General features: G+C 37.5%; 1 long non-coding RNA gene across 4 annotated transcripts in view; it reads right to left on the bottom strand.

Moving 5' to 3' along the window:
* The window catches only part of LOC122996905, a 94,247-nt gene that overhangs the window by 26,294 nt on the left and 44,460 nt on the right, over nucleotides 1–23,493 (bottom strand). For 3 of the 4 annotated variants that reach the window (XR_006407110.1, XR_006407108.1, XR_006407107.1), the window contains one exon: nucleotides 21,566–21,710. The exons of the other annotated variant lie outside the window; for it this stretch is intronic. This is a non-coding gene — a long non-coding RNA (uncharacterized LOC122996905). The remainder of the gene's footprint in view (nucleotides 1–21,565; nucleotides 21,711–23,493) is intronic. 4 annotated transcript variants of the gene reach the window in all.

The raw sequence follows: 23,493 nt of genomic DNA, 5'->3' as shown, positions 1-23,493 counted from the left end.
TGATGAGTCAAACTACCAAAAATCCTGCACACCTGCACACTGTTAAAAAGGGCGAATGTATTGAATAGATGTGTTTTAATCCATCGACCTTCATACGGCATTTTACACAAGTAACAACAAGTCCTAATATACTGTATACATATGGATTTGTTGTCACTTGTTATGTGAAATGCCTGATGAAGGTCGCTGGACTGAAAACATACTGTAGCTGTTCAATGGTGTCAACAGTGTGCAAGTTTGTACTAAAACACTTGTGTTTATTTATATCACTTAGCTGAATTGTAGCCAAGTTTATGAGACATAACAAATAATACTTGAATGAAAAATGTTGAGAAAATCATCCAGATAATAACATGTTAATGTCTCTGACTTTTTAATAAAGTGCTAGATATAACTTTAGTAAATGGTATTGCTAAAGGAGACACATTTTACATGCAGTGTATTTGCACCCTTATTCAGCCATAAAAAAAAAAAAAAAACAGCTGCTGTCCTTGGAAGATGTCCTGACAGATAAAAGTCAAATGCAGATTGAAATTAAATACCTCAGGGGCAGAGAGTCCTTTTCAACACACTGTCAACACTGTTTATGTAATGCACTATTTGTGTATTAACATGTGGCAGAGCACAGCACATTGAACACTGTGATATGTCTATTTACTGCAAAATGTGGCATTGTGTAGTTTGAGTGAGACACTGGTTTAGGATATCTGTTCCCACCTGTGTCAAAAATGAATTAAATCAGAGCTGCAATGATTAATTAATTGACTGATTAGCCGGCATCTATTTTGATAATGGATTAATCATTTAACTTATTTATTTACCAAACATTCTCTGGTTTCAGGTTTTCAAATGTCATGACTTGTGTGTTTGATGTCTTGATGTAATATCTTCAGGTGTCCGTTGGACACAACAACATATTGCATGTTGTAACCTTTAACAATTAATCGAGCAAATAATGGCCAGATTAAGTGAAAATATATTGAAAACAGAGAGCATCCTGGTAGCCTAATGGTAAATGCGCATGTCCAGCCACTGCCATCTGTCCAATAAGTCAAAAAAAATAATAAAAAAGAAAAAGTTAATTGAAAATAATTGTTAGCTGCAGCCCTTAATTAGATGGATATTCAATCCGACTAAATGCACAGAATAATTTCATAATCCTGGCTCCGCATCTCGGAGGACTACAACAGTTTCAGCAGTTAAATCAGGGTCGGGTGTAGAGCTACAGAAAGCAGTGATGCTACCTTGTTTCATATGTGAGAAGTGAGCAATATCTGTTTGTCATCAGATAATCAGCTCAGCATCAAAACTGCACTGTCACATAAAGTGGATGTTGTTTTCCTGTCTAGAAAAAAAGAAAACACACTGTATGTATTTTTTTTTATTTTATTTTTTTAACAGAATATTAACACTCCTTTCATTTGGATCAATGTATTAATCCACACCTGCATTACAAACATGGTGTATTAGCACATGTTAGCACATTACAACCAAATCTTTAGTATGTCAACAATCCAAAACTTACTGACTAGATGTACCATATCAACTGTAATCACACACACCCTCTGTTACGTGCGTCAGCTTGTGTAACTCTGAAAGATGTTGTAAATACTGATAGCATGAATGTGTTAAATAATGGTACAGGTTGTGATAAAACATAACAATTGTTGGTAGTAGTGCTAGTCTGGTGTGATCTGTATTTGACAAGATTTTTAGTATAACACTTCACAAGTATGTCATATTTAAACATCCTAAATACACTGATAACTCAATGTTGATAAAGAAAAGTCAGAGCATAATAGGTTAACAGTATGTTGTCACATGTTGTCACCCAATAAAGTGACAACATGTGTTTATGAGGCTGTAGATAAAGTAGGCTGCGTGATGATCTGAAGTAACAGCAGCAGAATGTGGACTACAGTCTTGTATTCATGAACACTAAAATGGAAACATGATAACACAGAGAGCATATCATTGAAACTAGATTCATTTCAATATAATTTAAAAAATGAAAATTAACTCTTCACTGCAAAAACCACAAACCATCCAATTTATATTATTTTCCAGTTTCTAACGTATTGGACAGATTCTGTGCTGTATAATAAATGTTTAACTACACATAATTAATTCAGTGAAAATATGAGTATATGACTCTAATTTATACCAAGACACCTATTCACAGAAACAAAATGAAAGTAGTTATTTACACCTTTGTAAGTAACACTGCACAAAAAAAAAAAAAGTTTAAGAAGATGATACTCCACAATTTTAGGGCATTATTTGCCTTAAATTTTGAGAAAAGAAAAGGGTCTACTTTAAAAATCAAAAACCTCGAACTGGGTGCTAAAAGTTTCCATCTGCAAAGCACCAATCAGTGCTCTGAATGTAGATAGGAGGACCAATCAAGTTCCACCTCTTTACCATGTGACCTCACTGCTCTATGACTGTGGTTAAAGGAGCTGAAAACTTAAAAACAATACTCTGGACATTGTAAAACAACAACTATTTCACAAATGTGATTTAGGTCAAGCAGAGGCTGCATGTTCTTTAACCACGTCTACTTCACCATCCCCACAGGCACGACCCTCCAGGGGAAGTGGCGACTGGGGGGCCGCAGCTTGCTCTCCACAGGACCTTCCACCTATCTTCACAGTCCCCGCAAAACCTAACAATCCATAACAGCTTCAACAGGACCACCACTAAATGTATTTCTGCAGACATCCACATCTCCTCCATTCTTCTGATTAGTGAGACATAACCGTAAAACACCATGGATCATTTAAAAAACAAAACAAAACAGTAATGTTAGTGTCACCACAGATATTAATGATATCCTGCCTACCACCCCAGATGCCACAGCGGAGGCCAACACATTTACAGGAAGAGAGGTGATCATGAGTGGGCACAGAAAGGAATCAATTCCTGTAAACAACCCTCTCCTTTCATATCCTCCATAGCCACCCAAACCAGACATGGCACATGTTTTTGCAATACTTTCCCAATCCCCACAAAACACCCAAGATCCAGCAGGAAGATTCAAGAATGGGAGACCACCATCAACAAAATTGTTTTTAATAGTGACTCCATTTTGGCCCACGTCTCCCACTACCAAAACCCAGACATACAGATAGATAGTTTTCCAGGTGCCAATTTTCTTTGTATTGCTAGAGTCCTGCAGAAGCTGTCACCCAATTCCAGTTACCAGAAAGTCATTCTATACTTGGGCATTAACAAGAGAGATTCAACAGTTTCAGCAAACAGCCAGAAAACAATCGCAGGAACTGTGGAGGGCAGCTGCTGAGGCCTTCCCTAATGCCAGTCTACACCCCTGCCATCAGATTTTCTGACTGCCTTCCAATTTTTTCCCAGCAGACCCTCAGACAACTCAACACCTTCATTTGCAATAACATCAAATTTTTAACTGAAATCTCCCCTCTCAGGTTCAAGGTGGAACCGCACAACCTGGTCCATTGGACTATGGAAACAACAATAAACATTCTCTCGGACTGGCAAGACCAGTTAAACTTATAACCCCGGTGACCTGTACTAACACCTCACACATTATCCACAACAATATCATGAATTTATCCAAAACTTTTTTCCCCTTTCAGACCCACAGGAGGAGCTACTGAGTGGAGGCTTGACCTTCATGCCCAAAGCACAGAGGTCAGACTGGGGGAACTCATGGGGGACGTCCATGCCTTTAACTTAATCTTGACATTACAAATTATTAGATCAATTTGAATATTCCCAAAACTCTGATTATTTACCATTCTTGGAAAAATCTCGGAACCAGCTCTTCACACCACTGTACCACCCATATAGACATTAACTAAACATAGTCAACAATCAGTCATTTCACTCAGACCACAACCTATTACACAGGACATTTTAACAGATCATCACCAATTGGATCTCACCCAACTCAAAAAAATATTGATATTATTATCTAACCAGCAGTCAAAGGATAAAGCATAATCATACAGGATAAACAACTACTGGAAGTACATAGACAATTAAACAATAGAAAACATTACATACTTCTGTCATACTCCCTACAGTTGGAAACCCAGAGCTTGATCATCTAAATCTTGGATGCACTCCAAGAAAAACACTTTCTTAATCAAAAACAACAGACCACCTAGAAACCGTATTTTCTACCTTTTTATCAGAAATCCACAGAGATTCCAATGCGTAGGTTGTTCCCTATGAGATCACCCAGGGTATTGTTTCAACCTACAACAGTGAATCATATAACTCAACACAATACATCACTTTATCAATCCACTATCACAAACACTCTCAAGCTATTTAAAAGACACATATGACTTCACAGACAAAATCAAACACAAAACATGCCCTGACCACTCATTTGTTTTCACTGCAGATATAAAAAGACTATATACTAACATCAACACCAATTTCGGCCCATAGGCAGTAAAACAGTGTTTTACCAGACACCCGGACCCCCAGCGACCAGACCAAGAACTCCTCACACTACTGGAAATCAGTCTCACCCGTAATGACTTCATGTTCAATTCACAGCACTATTTACAGATTCACGGAACAGCCATGGGGAAGATGTTTGCTTCAGCCTATGTCAACATCTACATGGCCCACTGGGAGCAAACTCTCTTCCCCAAACTCACCCACGGCATGGAAGCATTCACCCATTTTCTCAATTTGGCCATTACACACAATGAAACAATTAAACTCAAAGCCCACACTGATAATAACACAGTTGATTTTCTGGACACTACTTTAGGCTATTCTTTTCACCTCTACCAGATGGCACAAAATATTGGATATGACTAAAATGTCCTTAAGGTTATTGTTTTTCCTGTATGCTGATACTATTGTTAAGTTTTGCAATGGTGGATGAGAGTGCTGTGCTTGCAGAAGTTAAGTTTGATGGATGTATTTAGAGTCCCGGAGTCCTGATTGTATGTGGTGATGAATTACAGGATGTCTCTGGGGTCCGGCCTCATGGCAGGTGCTCTGTTATAGATTTTGTGCAAAGTGTTGGTCTTGATATAATGGAGGATCTTTGAGTATCCCCAGGATCTGAGTGATTGAAATCAAATGTGTGGCTTCTTGAAAATGAATGTCCAGTGAACAGATTCTATGAAATCAGATGAGTTGTGATTTAACTATACCTTTAAAAGTGTGTTTGGGATGGAAACTGTGTTTATGGAGGAGGCAATGTGTGTTTGTAGGTTTGAAAAATACTTTGGTTAACAGAATTTTTGTGCCATCTGGTAGAGGTGAAAAGAATACAGCAGTGTCCAAAAAGTCAACTGTGTTATTATCAGTGTGGGCTTTGAGTTTAATTGTTTCATCGTGTGTTGGCCGAATTTAGAAAATGGTTGAATGCTTTCATGCCGTGGGACAAGGCATTGTTGCTCAAGTCAGTTTTTTAACCTTGTTTGAACTCAGTGAGAAGCAGATTTGTACCTTTATCTACCATGCTAGTCAGCAAGCTTGCTAAGTTTAATTACACAGTTAGCAGAGTTGTTAGCAATAATTGCTGTTATTACAAGCGGGTAGCTTCGGGTCTGAAAAGTGAAGCCAATGCGGAAGTGCCTTAAACCTGCATTCTCTTTAATGGCCAGCAGGGGGCGACTCATTGGCTCCAAAAAGAAGTCCGTTTGTATAGAAGCCTATGGGAAAATGACCCTACTTCTAACTTGATTTATTACCTCAGTAAACACTTTCCCAATGAGTTTACGTTCTCAATTGCAAGTTTCAAGTCTTCTTCAATACAGCGTGATGTTCATTTTGTAAATTATGGTCCCATTTAGAGTAAAACAGACGGAAAAAGCAGGGTACGCTTTAGGGCGTGGCTAAGTTGTGATTGACGAGTCACTACCATGGCGGTTCTTGAGGCGCTGTAGTTGGACCATGGAGATCTCCTTCCCCCAGCTCCATGCTCTCATCCAAATATGGTCACTTCTCATCACTTCTGGCTCCAAAAAAAAAATCAAGATGGTGACAGTCAAAATGCCAAACTCGAGGCTTCAAAACAGGAGTCCACAAACCAGTCGGTGACGTCACTGTGGTTACGTCCATTATTTTTAGACAGTCTGTGTGTTATTATTAGTGACTTAAGTTACTCAGACTGCTTAAAACATGACAGGAATGAAAGCCAAAATATGAGATAGATTCAGGCTGCCAGCTGCTGATGCTAATTCTACCTGCTGCTAACTGGGTTTGTGTCTATTTAATGTTGTAACTTGAGTCCTGCAGCAGAAACAGTGATGACAGTGAAACATTCAGAGAGGGAATGAAAGAGACCTCAGTTTTTCAAAAAAGAAGTTAAAAAAAAAAGTAAATTTGGGAGCAGAAAAACACAGGAAAGGCTATGCAAAGAAGAGCAACAGACAGAGACAGCAGCAAAAACAAGAAAACAAAGCAGAGCAAGGAGAGGAAATGAATGGAGAAACTTTTTCTTTCTTTCTAATTGTCTTGAATTTTGCTGTTGGTAAAACTTCATTAAGTGTATTATCAGTTCAAATCTGTCAGTGAAAGCCAAATATAGTCATGTCTAAATTCAAAACATGCAGGTAAATTGTTGTCTGTGTCCAAATATCATAAATTATAAATCTCTTCAGTAGTTCATACAGTGATTTTGTGTAGTGGAACAAAATCAGACTAATCTGTCTACTTTTTTTTTTTTTAACACAATGATCACTTTCTGTGAAGCCTCAGCAGACAGAAAAAAATCCCAAACACACAGTGAGTTCTCAGAATTAGGAGGTTCAATCTGAAATCACCTGATCACGAAAACCCCATTTAAACATGTGACAGGATTTTGATATTTTATATTTAGAGTACATTAAAGGTGTCTGTTATTTGGGGAAATAAAAGAGAACTGTACTGTATATATCAGTTTTGCTAACCAGGATGTCAAAACTTTGAACTTTAATAACTCAAAACCACTCTGACTGCAGAGAGAACTTGATCATTTAAGTCATGATTGGTTTTATTTTGATCAATTTCAACAACCTCAAAAAGAAAAAAAAAACAGCAAAATATTACTCACTGTATGCATGTGTTTGTGTGTGTGGTTTTTACCGAACAACAGTTAGTATATCAGGCAGGATATGGTGAGGCTTTAACATGTTTTACTTAAACAAATACACACCCACTGTACAAAAAAAAAAAAAAGTGAGCATGTCCAAAATAGTTCACAAATAATTTTCTGATACGCAGATATTGTGCTGCTGCAACAGACTGAACCAAAGCAAAACAAAACCATGAATCAAACTATGGCAGTGTGTTACGTGTTCAAGACAATGCTTCAATGCTTCAGTATCCCCCATGTGAAACCTCGTCCTCTGACAAGCAGAACAACATGCTGCTGAAATTAATGTCACGAACAATGCCCACGTCCCTGACTGATAACCAGAAACTGCAAGAGTGGAAACAAAGACCTTCTGGCCGTAATATTGTAAACAGGAGGTGAAATCTTGACAAAGAAAGCGTGATAAATATCTGCATGTGTGTCATCTGAATTTCAGTTTCAAGAGGCTGAACGTGTCCAGAGGCACACCCACCCAGATGACACAGGAAAGCCTCAGAAATGCTGACAGGTAATATGTGCATTAAGCATGAAACTTTGCACTGCAGCAGGAGTCCCACACACACACATCAGGATGTCAAGCTTAAGGACTTTTCAGTTAATTCATACATTTTTCAAAAGGCCTGTTAAGTGAAATTGACAATAAACTGGTGGACATCAGAGAGTGTTTCATATATCAACAAAAATCTCTGTTGCAGTGTTTTCTTCAGGATGTGAAGTGTTGATGCCGAGACAGAGAGAGAATTGTGGCATAAATAAAAATTGGGAGATAAAATGTGATATAAAAAAATATGAGGTGCTTTCAATATTAACAGATTTCGCCTCTATAAAGTTCAAGGATTTCCAGGGACAACAGGAAACAGGCTGCAGGACTCCTCGTCTCACTGGAAACCTCACTGAATCTGAATATAATGCAGCTCAAAGATATGAGGCAACAAAGCTTTTACGTGCTGCACAGACAGTCAGCTCACTGTTGAAAGGAAAGTTCTTACATGATTCTTTCATCTTCTCTTTACACATGCATATACCAGTTTTTTAAAAAATATTTGTTTTTTCTGCAACAACTGAAGACTTCTAAAGCATTACAGAAAAAAAGTCACTTCCTCCAGCTGTGCTGCAAACTTTAAATCATATCAAAGAGTGACACAATTCAAGCTTTTAGACACAGTGAGAAGTGAGTCAGAAAAATAAATATGATAAAGGAAAAAGAAAAAATACATCATAACATGATAAAAGCTAAAATTAAAACAAAATACACTACCAATGTGCAAAAATATTTAAATGTTTTCTGACAAACATAAAAATATCACAAGAGATACAATTTGATTTTGAAAGTTGGTGGTGAATCTAAAAACAAATATATCTCTTAGTTCCTGAAATGTTTACTTTTAGCAGATGCGAGGGGCTTTTACTTGACGTCAACTGACCGTCACACATCCGAGCTGTGTTACAGTAACACACCGTGTCACGACCTGCTGCAGTAAAGCCCAGTAAGTGATCATCTTAAAGCTGAAAATCTTGTCAGTGTGCCTCATGCAACCATAAACAGTCTCTGATTTGAATGTGTAAATGTCAGCCGGGACAGATGATGAGCAGCGAGAAGAGGGAACAACCTCTTTCACACGGGCATGTGCACGTCCATGTGCATGCAAATGAATATATGTAGCACACACTCACACAAGCCACATATTAGCACATAACACATTGTGACAAATACTGTACACATAAAACACGTGCATGGGTGACAAATTAAAGGAAAAACAACATGAAGTGTTTTGTTGGGCCACGTCGGGCCTCCAGAACAGCTTCGGTGCTCTTTGGCATTAATTCTCCTTCATGTCTCTGGAACTCCACTAGACGAAGGAACAAAAAGATATTCACTCATTAGTGTTTTGAAGATGGTGGAGAACAGTACCGTCTTTCTATGTTGGTCAAAAATCTTTCACGGTCACTAGAGAAACCATTCAGTGATCCCTCTGTGTGGAAACGTCTGCATTTGTTACTGTATGTGTCTCTACTTTATTCAGATTTTTCCTTTGATTTGGCACCCATCATTATCTGCAGATAAACAAGAACACACACTCGTACATCCGCATGCTCAGCCAGAAAAACACACACGTAGACCTAACATACGTGCAATAATAATAGTAATAATAAAGACACACACACACACACACTGTAGCCTACATACGGACAAAGACAAATTACACATGTAAACACACACACTAAAATATTTTCACTACAGAGCTGTAAACGTACTGTACAAATAAATGCACACACACTCACACACACACACATTTAACTGCAGATGTACACACACTCAAAGAACCACACACACAGTCAGAAATAAAATGTGCATCATCACAAACACATACATAACTATAGACATATGTTTACACAAGTAATAGTGATAATAATAATAATTAGTATTATTATTACTACTACATGTGCACACATACTATACACACAATGTAGCCTTCATATAGACAAAGACACTACAAATGTGGAAAGACATATACATCACACACTGGCATATTTACACACAGAGCCAATCACACACAGATTGTAGATAAATGTAACCAATACTTGTGCACACACACATTCACATTAACACGTGCACAAGTATAGGTGTTAAATCTCACACACACAGTAGTAATAGTATTCTACAATAATATACAGTATGGTCCAAAAGTCTGAGACCACTTTCCTATTTGGGAAAGTGGACTCAGACTTTCCTAGTATTCTATAATAATGATAATTACATATAAATGTGCACACACACTGTACAAATAAATGTACACAAATACTGTATGAGCACACACACCCCTGCAGAAGTACACACACACACACACACACACACACACGCACACACACTCATAGAACCACAGCCAAAGTCAGAAATAATACATACACTTTCACAAACACATATACAAGTACAGACATAATTATGTTCAGACACATAATAATAATAAAAATAATAATAATGACATGCACAGGCTCTGTACACATACAAGACAAAGACACAACATGTAAAAGAACATACATTAACACATTAACAAAAACATGTGCATATACACATACTGTACAAATAAATGCATGCACATACTGCATATATACATGCGCACACACACACAACTGCGGAAGTGCACACACACAGAGAACCTCATACGCAGTATGAAATAAACCACCACGTGTACAAACACAAACTATACATTCAGATCTGTACTGTACACACATGCTTACATCAAAACGCATTTACTGTTCATACATACACACAGATAAATGCTTAAATGTAGCTGTATAAATACACACACACACACACACACACACAGACAGACACACACACACACAGACACATTCATGCACACACAGAACAAGTCAGTGAGCTGATTAGTCAAACAGCTTGCTGATGGCAACAAAGGGATGCCACCCACGGACTCTGAGGACGCAGCACTGCCTGACTGAAACCATAAACATGTTTATATTTACTTATTGTCTCATTTTAGATCAGGGAGACTGAACATATCTGACATTTAATATCTGAAACTAACCCCTGCATGCTAGCATTTTCAGAAAACAAGAGAATGAGTAGGATCAGGGATTGAGGTTGGCAACACATGTCCCAATAGAAGAGTCAAATGTATTATACAAATGTAATGTACAATATCTTACTAGACAAAAAAAAATCTCAACACTAAAGGAAACATTTAACCAGTCTAATGTAGGTACAACTGGGTTCTAAGAAAAGGTCAAAATCAGTAAAAATAATTATAAAGTATCTTCAGATATTTCTAAAATTCCCTCAATTGAATTTCAAGACAGTGATGTTTAACAAAAAACTGTTAAGCTGCATTTGAGTCATAAGCAGAAGTTGTTATAGTCAACACACATGCAGTGAAATCAATAATTAGAAACCACAACTTTCTAAAAGTCCCTCAACAAAATTTTCAGAATTATGAATTTCAGTTTTACCACCAGAGTCACAACTGGGTCATCAACAAAAATAAATACGTGAAATTAGGCTCATTTTGAAATAGCTCGTCTCAGTCACAGTCAAGACAGAAAGAAATTATCAAGCAGAGACATCGATGTAAAATTGAAAACGTAAAAATACACAGACGTTCAAATTTTTTTTTTTCAAAAATGTGAGTCAACTTGGCTTAGATGACTGGATGATCCCGCAAAAAAAACCCCAGTTTGCACCCAGTAGCAGGATTTTGACTTCGAACCGGTTGTCAACAGTAAAGAAACACACTCTTGACAATATTCAGCCACCCTCATTTCTCTCTTTTTTTCTTCCTCTTCTTTTTTTTTTTTTTTTTTTTTTTTTTTTAAACCTGCATTTGTTGTTGCTGAAAAGGTTAAAAGATTTTTTTTTTTTCCAGTCGAAACTGAGTGGGTTGTCAGAGAACCGAACATTTCACAAGGCAAATTTCCCCTGGTGCTCTGGTAATATTATCACTCCAAAGCATCACAGTTTCAGTATGACTTATGGATTTATTTATAAGAAGAAAACAAGTCTGACACCAATTAACACAAACACAGTCACATAGGTTCGAGCTTATAATGTCACTTTAAGTAGCACATTTTGAAACAGATTTACACCTTGAAAAACAAATTTGTTACAAATAAATGTCATGTTGGGGTTTCAGTATCTACCTCACTTTCAATATGACCCATCATTTTATAGATATAATTTAAGAGTGTGATGATGCTCATATTGTAGTATTTATATTATTTAATTTGTTTACATCAGTTTAATTTCAAAACAAGCTTGAAACATGTTATATTACATGTGACTATGATGTCTAAATATATTTATTTATACAGTAGAGATACTAAAAATTATTTCAGTATCTTCTTGCTTTTTAGCAAATTATAGCTTAAATATATTTGGATTATCACACTTTTAGAAATGTAGATTGCACCTTAAAAAAAGAAAATAACCGTTTGCCAACATTTAACACCACTCCACCCACTGCTCAAGAGTTTATATGTCACCTTTAAAGGATCATCGATCAAAGTATTTCTCATTCTGATTCAGAGTTTCACTATTACTGGTCGTTTTATTTATTAAAAAACACAAACCCGAAGCAAACAAACCACACTTTGTGCACAAGTCCGGGTTCAAATAATTACTTAGCATTGTTTTCTACACCAACATCGACTGTTTAACTGTGTTTTTCACACTTAAGACACCATGAGAAACATTCAGGGGCCTATGACAAAACACCAGCCAGCCTCCGACTACAATTTTCTAGCGTCCGACAAAAACTGTGAACACAAAGTCAAATCAGAACTGAGGTGGACAATTTTTCCCCAGACAGCAGAGACCGAGTTTGTCTCGATGGGATGTAAACAAGTGTCGCTGGAGACGATCGTACCACCGACATATTTCACCAAGCACACCTGAAAACTATGACATAATCCAGCATGACTGTGCCACCTAAAAATATAAGTGGAGACATATCAGCTTTACTCGGCGTCTTTTACTATCAAAATTAGTCAGAGAGCAGAGGAGAAGACGTTGAGGCTGGGCTTTGATGCGTTCAAGCACGGTGTGTTTCAAAAAAGTGAAAAGGAAGCTGAGGAGATGAGAGAACAGTGGGTAGAGGAGCTGAAATACGCTTTCCTCTTTCTCTGCCGCTGATATTTTGAAGTTGAAAGAGGGGAGAAAATTAAAGAAAGAGGGCAAGAAAGAGGCAGAAAGGAAAGAAGGAATGAATCAAGAGCAAAATAAAGATCTGACACAAATAAGAGCAAGTGGAAATCTCTTAATTTCTACATTTAAATACATAAAAACAGACCTGAAACAAATCTTATTCTTCTTTGAATTAAGTTTCAGAATTTGAGCTCAAATTTACTTTCCTTTATTTTTGTGTTAAAAATATTTTAAGATAGAGAGACAGACAAAAAAAAGAAAAGAAGTAGAAAAGAAAGTAAAAAAAAAAAGAAATGTGTAGTGGAATTATGACACTGGTAAAACCAGAGAAATGTCAAAGAAAATGTGCAAGACTTTTGAAGTATAAATTTAAAAAAAAACGTTTGGCATAAACATACTTCATGATACTCACAAGTCATAGTTTAAATTTCACTATGAGACATTAGTTTCTAAAACGTGGGTTCAGTCTGAATCATGTCACCTTTAATGCCTCATTGATCAAAGTAGTTCTCTTTTTGATTCAGTTTCATGGCACAGAAAGGAATAGAAAAATCTACTTTTCTCTCTTTGTGCGCCTTCTATATGTTTTGACGCAGAAATAAGAGAAAAGTGAAAGAAAAAAAAAAAGATTGGAAAGAGGCCCCCTTCCCCCGCCCCACCCCGCAAAAAAAAAAGACAGAGAAAAGTTTAAGACAGAAAGATATGGTTCAATCGTGGCGCATGAAGACCTGCAGCACATAACAGCTCATTCTGACAGTACAGAGAAATGTGGGAGGCTTTACAGACAGAACAAAAGTCGTAGGAGAACTGTGGCCTGAAACAGCGTCTCCATTTTGAAGTGAGATGTGAAAACGACACCACCATCTGTTGAAGTGGTGAAGAGACAACCAGTTACAACTAGGCCTCACACACCTCCACAAACCAACAGTCTAACATGATTTGCTTCAAAATAACTTCCCCTTCGTGGTTTTTTTAAAATATTTATTCTTTATGTTAGAATATCAGACTTTATGTAAGTCAGTTACATGATTTTCAAACGGTCATATAAATCAATTCATCCATCAAATTTCATATATAGTTATTTGATTGAGCTCTGAATCATGTGGTATTAAGGATTAAATCAAGTAGTTTAAACTTTACTCATCATGACTAATAACACCACTTGCCGAGTGCCGCTGGCGTAAAATAAGCCAACAAAGAAAGTCGCGCTCGGAAAAACTATGCGGAGAAAGTGAATAGAGAGTAACACTCTCCCCTACCTTAAAAACTACCCTCACAGTGCCCTCCAGAAAATAACCCCAAATCATATCCTCCAGAGGTTTTGTTAAAAATATGGCAACTTTATCAGGATAAAACTGTTGTGTCTCTATGTGCAACCTTGTGCACTTTTCAACCATTTTAGTGTCTGACTAGTAGGTTTAAGTTTACATTTATTCATTTGTCAGACATTTTTGTCCAAAAAGTAAATAATATGCAATACAAGCTACAATGGATCAAGGACAAGCCGTCCAGAAAAAGTGCCACGATATTCACTTCTGCCTGACGCAAGCGCCACAAGGCTTGCAGGTGCTTGAAGTAATATATGCCTAGTGCAATGAGAGAGAGCCTGAGAAGGATTGAGAGATGGAGAAAGAGCATATTAAGTAAGTACTGCTGACCAAATCCAGTTCACGACTGGCTCCACCACTGAGGGATCATACGGGAGAAGAGTTTGGATTTAGATTTCCTGCCTCGCAGTGACAGTAGGACCAGGCGTTTGCAGATTGTAGGGAATTGAGAACTTGCATAAACCTGAATAAGGGAGTTTAGGTACATAAGTGGGTGCTGTGCATTAGTGACTTGACCTTAAAGTGAGCAGCAACATGGAGGCACTGGAGAGAAATGAGAAGTGGGGTGACATGAGCCGTTTTAGGCTGGTTGAAGACCAGACGTGCTTCTGCATTTTTGGATCATTTGCAGAGGTTTTGCTATGCATATTGTGCAAGTTTGTAATTGATAGTGCCTTCAAAAATACCCACAAGAGACCAAAACAAAAGTACTGTCCATAGCATGTACACCATCATTTAGCTACAAATGTCACGATGAAATGCGCTGCTTTTAATAGATGTGAAAACTACACTTATGCAACACAACACCTCACAAAATGATGATTCCTAAGAGTCCAAAATCTCACTATAGAGTAAATTATTGAGCATTTATTCTATAGGGAATGGTGATTTAGTGAAGAGGCCTTTTTCACAGCAGACATTTTAAATTATAGTAAGTTCAAAATGTTAACTTAGTATAGTAGGTCAACATAGTGATTCTACACTAATTTAGCCATTGTAGGAAAAGCACAGGTGTCGCTAATAACATTAACAATGGCTCTGTTCTTTATAAGCACCAGCATGCACTATAGCAGGACCCTGAAACCATCCACTAAATTCAATTCAGCTATAATTAAAGTTATTAGACACCTGTGATTTCTCTACTGTGACATAGATAGATACTTAATTTGTCCCTGTAGGGAAACTGGTTTACAGCACTCTCACAAGGCATTTCATCACAACATCACAAAAAGCCAATAGACATACTCGTACACATACCCATACACGTACCTCACAGCTAGCATCAAATTAGGTGTAAGGAAAAGAAAAAAAAGAAAGAGAAAAAGGAGAGAACAATAATTAGGACGTGCCAGACGAGCTCGACATCCTTTGGAAGGAGTGGTCAAATGCATGAGAGATAAGGTGCTAAGGCATTGCCTGTTTAAAAACTTAATGGCTTGTGGAACAAATAAAAAAGTTGGATCTATTTTTAGTAAATAGAGGAGGGCAATATCGTCGCCCAGATGGCAACAATTTAACTGAGGAGGCAAGGGGGGTGCATCTGGTCACCCACAAGGTTGTTTGCTTTATCGTTCTGCTTGTTAACTCCCCACATGTCTAAATGTCTTCTGTGAAAAAAGCCTACAAGGGAGTGATTCTGGACACAGCTTGTGTGTACTAAATCGTTCACATCAACAACATACTGTACCTCAGCAGAGTTAGCAGGTCTATGGTGTAAAAAGTCTTAACCCTAATCTTCTAAAGAAACTCTTAAATGTATGCTCTTGTTATGGGCTTGTCTTAACAAAGTTGTCATAGCAAAGTATACTTGCAGTTAATGATATTAATATTTACTGTAGGATATGTAATTATGGAGTGATAATGAGCAGACACTGCTTACCAACTGGCTCATCTGAATCACATTTCATTAGCTGCTATTGTGTCACCCCACTGTGAAAATGATTTGCTGGACGTACTGTACAGAGAAGCGGAAGTGTAGTGACGTCGTATCCCGTCATATCCAGAACATACAGGTGGTACATCTAAGAATCGTGTGACATGTACGCCTTCACTTCCCCTCACCACTCGGTAATTCCAGGAACTGTGCATCGCACAAGTACAAAGCGAGAGGACAGAGCCTGAGGGGAGCAGAGAATTGAAAATAAAATGCTCTTGCCCTTCAGCTGGCCTTCAAATTGACAAGCATAAATGTTGATTAAATCTACTTAGAAGAGGTGAGGAGTAGGTTAAGGGATAGGTTCACAATTCTTCCAAGTCTGTCCTAAAACAATAGTGAAATGCTAAAATCAACATTAACATGTTTTTCTTGCTGTAATCAGTCCTCCTGTTCATACTGACCATTAGAAGATCCTTTCCTGCACTTTCAACATAAGCAATGGGGGAAAAAAAATCAGTCAAAATACAGTCCTCCTTCCGTGCAAAAGTGTATTTAAAAGTTTATTTGAAGCTATTATGAAGCTTTAGTCGTCCCACTTAGTCAAATCAAGTCAATATCTTTCAAAGTTACAGTCTTTTTAGTGCCAAATTCCTTTTTTTTGTCACGATCCTTCAACTGCAGCTGAGCAGCAAAAAACCGGCCATCAAGACACAAAGAGGGATTCTTTTTACTAAAAGACTGTAACTGTGGCAGATATCCAGTTTATTTCACTAACTCAGACTGCTGAAGCTTCATACTATCTTCAGATACACTTTTCAATACATTTTTACACAAACAGGACTGTGGATTTTGTCCTCCATCACTAACATTATAAGCTGCATTAAGAAGGGATCTTCTAACGGTCAGTATAAACAGGAGGAATGATTACAGTGAGCAAAACCTGTTTCATTGTTCATTTGGGCTACGACTGTTGTTTTGACTTGGAAAAAGTGTGAACTATCCTTTAACATCACTGCTCACTCACTCTCAGTGGGTCAGTGTCACAGAAGTCCATTTCCAGTATTAGACTGTCACTTAAGATGGTGACAGAGATTCCCCGTAAAGGGAAGCCACTGAGTTTGTTAAACCTCTGCAGAATTTTACAATGCATTCTGGGTAAGTACATTGCAATGACGTGTACATTAGGACTTTCCTGACAACCCGAGCATTTCACTACAGAACTACTGAGCAGTTTCGACACACATCTACCGGTCTTTTCATTGGGCAACGCTTCCCAGCAACAGGCAACAATGGAGACAACAAGCAGAACAAAACTCCATTCAAGTGTGTGCTGATCACGTGAACAACACAATAAGTAATACCCATCAACATTCAAATATCAGTTATGATGTTTGCTATTGCCAGTTGATAAAAGAAGTATGAGATAGATACACGGATACAAAATAGATATCACATGAAATATCACAATATGCATATAAAATAAACACGAAATAGATGTCATGTACCCGATGCACAAATATCAGAGACTAGACATGATTTTAACCTTGCTGTAGCTCACAATGTTCTTCTAAATATTCACTTTTAAACTCTGTCACCTTTTCAAATCTGAAAATACCATGATTAAAGTTGGATCAGCTTATCCCACTATTACTTTCAGATTCATGTACAGATATGCTCACTGCCGGAATAAAAGACTCTCTAGTCTCTCCATGGAGCCGTTTATCATCATCATCATCAAGTGTTCACTGAATGAAATCACAAGAACATGCAGAACAATCTGCAGCTGAGCTTTTGTTCTCCCTTGTAGATAAACCTTCGAATAGGTCTGGAGTCAGGCCAATAACAAAACCTGCCTTTCTCATCAGCATGTTGATTTGATTTCATCCGTCATTTCTCTCAGGAGCTGTGATACAAAGCTGCTGATTTAAAGACAAACATCTTTTCTCTTGACATCAAATCATCTAAGCTTCTCTGGAGAAAAATGATCTGCACTTCCTCAATAAAACATTGTTTTCCTTCCTGATCAGTGTCTTATTCAGAAGACGTGGCTCAGTAAAATAATGAAATACCATAATATCAACAGTGTGACAGTATACTAAAGATGAAATATTAATCCCTTTCGAACATATTTACATACAAGAAACTCAGCTAGAGCAATCTAGAAAGTTAAAAAAACATAGCTGTATATCACTGCATTAAAAAAAACATAATCTCAATTCATCCCAGCTCCAGACAAAGGCACTAGGTTCTATTTGCTGATACTTAATAACAGGAAAAAGCTTGTTAAGTGGAGGTTTCACTCATAAGAGCCCATTACATCCAGTTAGCAGTCCTGTCTTTGAATCAAAGAGCAAGAAATTCATTTGCAAGAAAGAAACTAACAATTAACTGCTTGAGCTTATTAGTATTAATGTTTAATCATGGAGATCACACAAGACAGAGGCCACAGAAGCTCAGAATGACAAGTCTACAGGCAGTGTGAATATTAAAAAGGTCAGTGTCTTCTTTGTGGTGAACCTATTTTTGTGATTTTGTTAGTGATCTAATTTTGAAGTTTGACAAGTTGAAGTTGAGAAAGGACACAGTCCATGACTCCAGCAAAGGTTCAAAAGTGCAAGCCACATATTTCTTTGGTAAAACTTTGTTTACTACACTAAAACATCGGGTGGGGGGAAAAAATCCAAGAGAAAACAGAAGTACCTCCTGTTTCCAAGTGCAATGAAGCTTATAGAACAGTGCATCACTGACTCCCACTCTCTTCCTACATGCAAAGTGTGAAGGATCTAGAAACAATGAGACCTGTTTGCTCAAATGTCCCCGGGTTACTTTATCATGTGAGAGGTGAGGCTTGTGAAACTTGGAGGAGCTGATGTGAAGAGACATTTTTGAAATCTGCCTCAGTACCACCTGCTGAGACTCTTCTCCTCAAACTAACCCAAGAACCCAAAGACTCAAATTATTATCGTCTCAGTTCGACCATGATCAACAACAATAACTTTGGTCTCTCCTGAATTTTAAACTGATGCCATAATCAGATCAAATAAACTAAAAGACTAATGACAATCCCAGCAGCCTCAGCTGTACTCTGTTTATGCTAATTAGCAAATGTTAGAATGTTAATGCACTAAACTGGGATGGTGAACACAGTAAACATTATATCGTCATTGTAATCATGATAGCATTAGATCAAATCACAGCCTCACAGAGCTGCTGGGCACCACCGCTGCCTCTATTGTTCTCTATGTAAACACGGCAACAGTGGCAAGAAGAAAATGAGACTGCTGCTCTCGTAAACACGCCATGTGACCATGGCAGAAAGATACAGGAGCAGATTATTATATTATACACTTCTTCACCAGCAGTGAACAAACAGATCAATGAAGACAAACAGGCTTCATGCAACATCGGCCTCAAAGTTTGATTGTCCAGTCTCAGCCAACAAACAACATTTATGGTTTTAGTTCTCACAAAACCTGCTATGATAATTGTATCATATTGCCAACCATTTCCTTTATTCTAAGCTACAACCTGATGCATTTACAACTAACTGGATAGCAGCAGACTGTAGTGTATGGTGCAGGCTGTTAGTAGGACTGAAAGCACATGAAGTGTTGTTTGAAAAGACTAATTTCTTAAAACCGCTGTAGTTTACAGAAAACGTTATTAGTGTACATAGTGTATTTGCTGGGAACTACTTTCAGTTTACTTTGATATTTTCATGGGATTTGCTGACTGTTATAGGTCAATCCTTCTAAAAATACTTCAGTGTGCAGTTTACATTTTAAATATTTGACCTCTTGAATGTTTTGTTTAAAGAGAACCACACAAGGCTGTTATGCGTTACATCGGCTGTTGGCAGGAATCAAACCTCTGACCTCTCATAGGGGTTCATGAGTTTTAGGATGTACACAACAAAAGGGACTTAAAGTGATCAATCAAAAGGAAAAAAAAGTGCTACAAAATCATCATCTGCAAAACGATAACTGTGAAAAAGAAAGGTATTGCAGAAACATCACATTTCTGCACAACACAAACTTTTTTTGGGCTGTGAACAGGGCACAAAATGAGCACCAGCCACCAGCCAAATGCTGGTAAAATATGCAAGTGGCTGGTAGATTTGCTTCACTCACCAGCCAAATGAAAAATAATGATAATCTATTGAGTGGCTGATAAAATTTGAACATTCACTAGCCTTTTGGCTGGTGGACAAAAAAGTTAATTTTGCACGCATGGCTGTGAAGATAAAAATAAATCTATCTTTAGACATCTTTACATTTTAGCACCTTAAACATGTCGGTGCATCTTCTAACAGTCAGAAGTTGATTTTATCTGGTCAAGTGGGAGGTAAACTAACTGTTTGGCTCATAATGTGTCTTTTAAAGCTAAACACTTTTTTCTCTTCACAACGTGCTTGTTTTTTTAATCAGTCTCTACATCACAGAACGTGTGTGTGCATGAGTCTGTCTGTGTGTCGGTGGCAAGCAGACGTCTCGCTGTCCTGATGTGAAAGACTGCAGGCCTCCTACGGTCTGGAACACAAGATAACCACAAGTGGGAGAGGTCTCATGTTCACACATACACACCATGGCACAGACTCACTGTTGATAAGGCAGTGAGTACAATTTTTTTTTTTTTTAAAATGTCACACTCTTATAAAGTAATTTCTGTCCATATTTGAATTGTAAAAACCTATTTTCCTTGAAGCAAGTCGATTTGCATCCCACGGCATTGGCAGATATTTATTCTTAGAAAACAATAAAATTTTAAGGACTCAAATTAGCTTCATAAAAATGAGCGTGTTGTTACATGTTACACAACCTCAGTAATATCACTAATTTTAATCAGATGCATTTCATGTGATGTGCTATTTTCCCCACTTTTGCACAAAAATGCATTGTTTATAGCAATGATAAAGAACGTTTTTTTATGTGGTAAACCTCAACGGCAACACCATTAGAAAGCAAACTGACGCACAAAAAAAAAACTGACAAACGGATTTATCAGTCTATTTCACAGGCGAGCCATTTCTAAGAAGAACTTGCATACTTATTCATGTTACAGAATAAATCAACGTTTTACAGACTCAGTCTTCACCGTGTCTCCTCCTGTCACAGCAATAGTGAGAGACATTATTAGTTAACGCTTCTTCTCGGCAACAGGCAACAAAGTGATACAAACACACAGCCAAAACTGGAAAGGACCTGGACCAGAAAACACTTGAAGGTCTAGACAGAGGCAACAAAGAGATGAGAAGTGTAAAAAGACAAAGATGTGCCTTTGTGATTTTCCCACAGAGGAAAAGTAGTCATAGCAATTGCATCATTTTGTGTTATTTTAAAAAGAAGTGGTATGTGTTTTCCCACGTGATAAACCACCCTAGTGATTTGGTAACTCTAAGCTTCACTAAAAAGTCATGAAATTTTTAAAAGTCATTACAAAACCAAAAGGTCAACTTCTCTGCTGTCACATTAGAGAGAGTGAAAGACGGAAATGTTGGTCTTTGCTGGTTTTCCAGCTACTGGAGAACAATGACTGACATTTAAGATGTTGAGGAAAAAGAGGTTAAAGGGTTAAGGACAATCTGAATCATTAAACATTTGATTTGTTATGATTCACACCTCTAAGGTTTGGCAGAGGTTTGGTGGCACCCAGCGACTCGAAGCATGTGGAAAAGTTTTTGATGTGTTGATAGAGCGGAAGATTGTCGAATCATGAGGCGATGAGATGCAGTTTTTCTTGGCAGCAGTAAGTTCTCCTCGCCAACTGTGAAAAGTAGTTCAGAGTCATCGTATCACAACAGGTTTTCAGGGGAAAGGTAATATTCTAACTTGAAATTTTTAGATAATAAGCCAACAAAGACAAATGACTGTGAAACAGTGCCACTCAATCCTCAAGCACTTTACATTGGATAGAGTGAATCATTGGGTCAAACAAAGGCTCCCTGTGAGCTAATCCACACTAATTTCACAATGAAAGCTTTCATATTCACCTTCTTCATCACTTTATTGAGTCTCAGACAACTTTTCTTCACTAAAGCTTCAAGCTCAATGAGCTAATTCAGACAGATGTGTGTTTATATAACGTTAGACTTCTTCATGAAGTATAATTACGATCATTTTCATCCTGAACCATATTTTTGCACTGTTGTCCACCATACTAATCGATTCTGGCCAAACACCAAACAAGTTTGAGCTCAAGTATTGGATTTCTTAAAGAGTTTTATTGAGGCTTAAAGGCCACAGACTTTTCTCTATCCATCCCTCAGTCGAAATGAAAGCATTAAAACCAAAACAGTACTGGCTTTGTGGTAGTTTTTTTAGACATCCGCAATAGGACCACTTATCTGACTGCACATTTTTAAACAAGCAAGCTTTTTCTTCAGAGCTGCCAAGCTAAATTTCTCCAGTGCAGTCCTACTGGGCACTGGCCAAGCATGACTTTTCCAACTCACTGATGACTTAACGTAACAGTAATAAAAATGGTCTAAAGTCAAACTTTCTCGAATCGTCGATGCCATCTGTTTCAGCTCTTTTCTTGTTTGTTTTTGCCAGCTGACAGTTTTCTACGCAATTTAAAGCAGTGCAACAATAAATCAAGATGACAGGTCCAGTACAGCATACAGATCTGCTTTGTAAGTTTTATGTCCTGTGCTATCTTTTGAAATAAAATGGAAGATTTTTTTTTTTTTTTTTGGTTTCATGACAGCACCCCCTGTCTGTGCATATATTATGTTATTATATTATAAGGAATTTTGATAGTTGAAAAATAGCAATAACAATTTCTTGTTACCAATTGGCTAATTTATATGCTGTGATAAGCTAATATCAACAGATATATCGGTCTGGCAAATTTATCTGTCAGGCTCAAGTCCAAAGACATTTTATCCCCCTTTCCTTTCAACAATAAAAAATATAAACAATACATTAATAATCACTGACATGGTTTGAGAAAGAATTTTCAGTTGGATTTAAAGGGGACATATCGTGCTTTTTTGTGATTTTCTATCATTTACATGATGTTGGATATCTATGTTAAACAAGGTCAAAGTTCCTAAACTTGAGGTGAACGTACGTAAAAATAATCCCTGCAGGTCAAAAGCCAGGGCTTCAGTCTGCTCTGAACACTTTGTTTGCAAAGTTACATCTACTTCCTCCTCAAACAAACGTCGGATCGTTCAAGCATGCCCACATACGCCCGTTCGTTCTGTAGCCATTGTTGCTGAGGTTGTTCCATCTGCTATTCACGTTTTCCACTTGCATATTTAGGATCAGATTCAGGCTCGAAGTTAAATGTTTGAGTAAAGAATAAGAAAAAAAAAGTGAAAAAGTGGTGATATGCTGCCCCCTGTTTGTTTGGATCAGGTGGCCAATTCTTACACATTAAACCTTTAAGGAGACAGGAGCTAAAACAGCCTGTTTCAGACAGAGGCTGAACTGAAGGGCTACATAAAAGGACCAGTATAAGTTAAATAAGGAGGTTTTTTTTAACTGTAAATCATCCAAAGATATTCCAGTAGAGCTCCAGAATATAAATATAGACCTGGAAA

This window comes from Thunnus albacares, chromosome 14, assembly GCF_914725855.1.
Source record: "Thunnus albacares chromosome 14, fThuAlb1.1, whole genome shotgun sequence".
Lineage (NCBI taxonomy): Eukaryota > Metazoa > Chordata > Actinopteri > Scombriformes > Scombridae > Thunnus > Thunnus albacares.
Note: the sequence above shows the minus strand (reverse complement) of the source record. Positions and strands in the feature narration are given on the sequence as shown.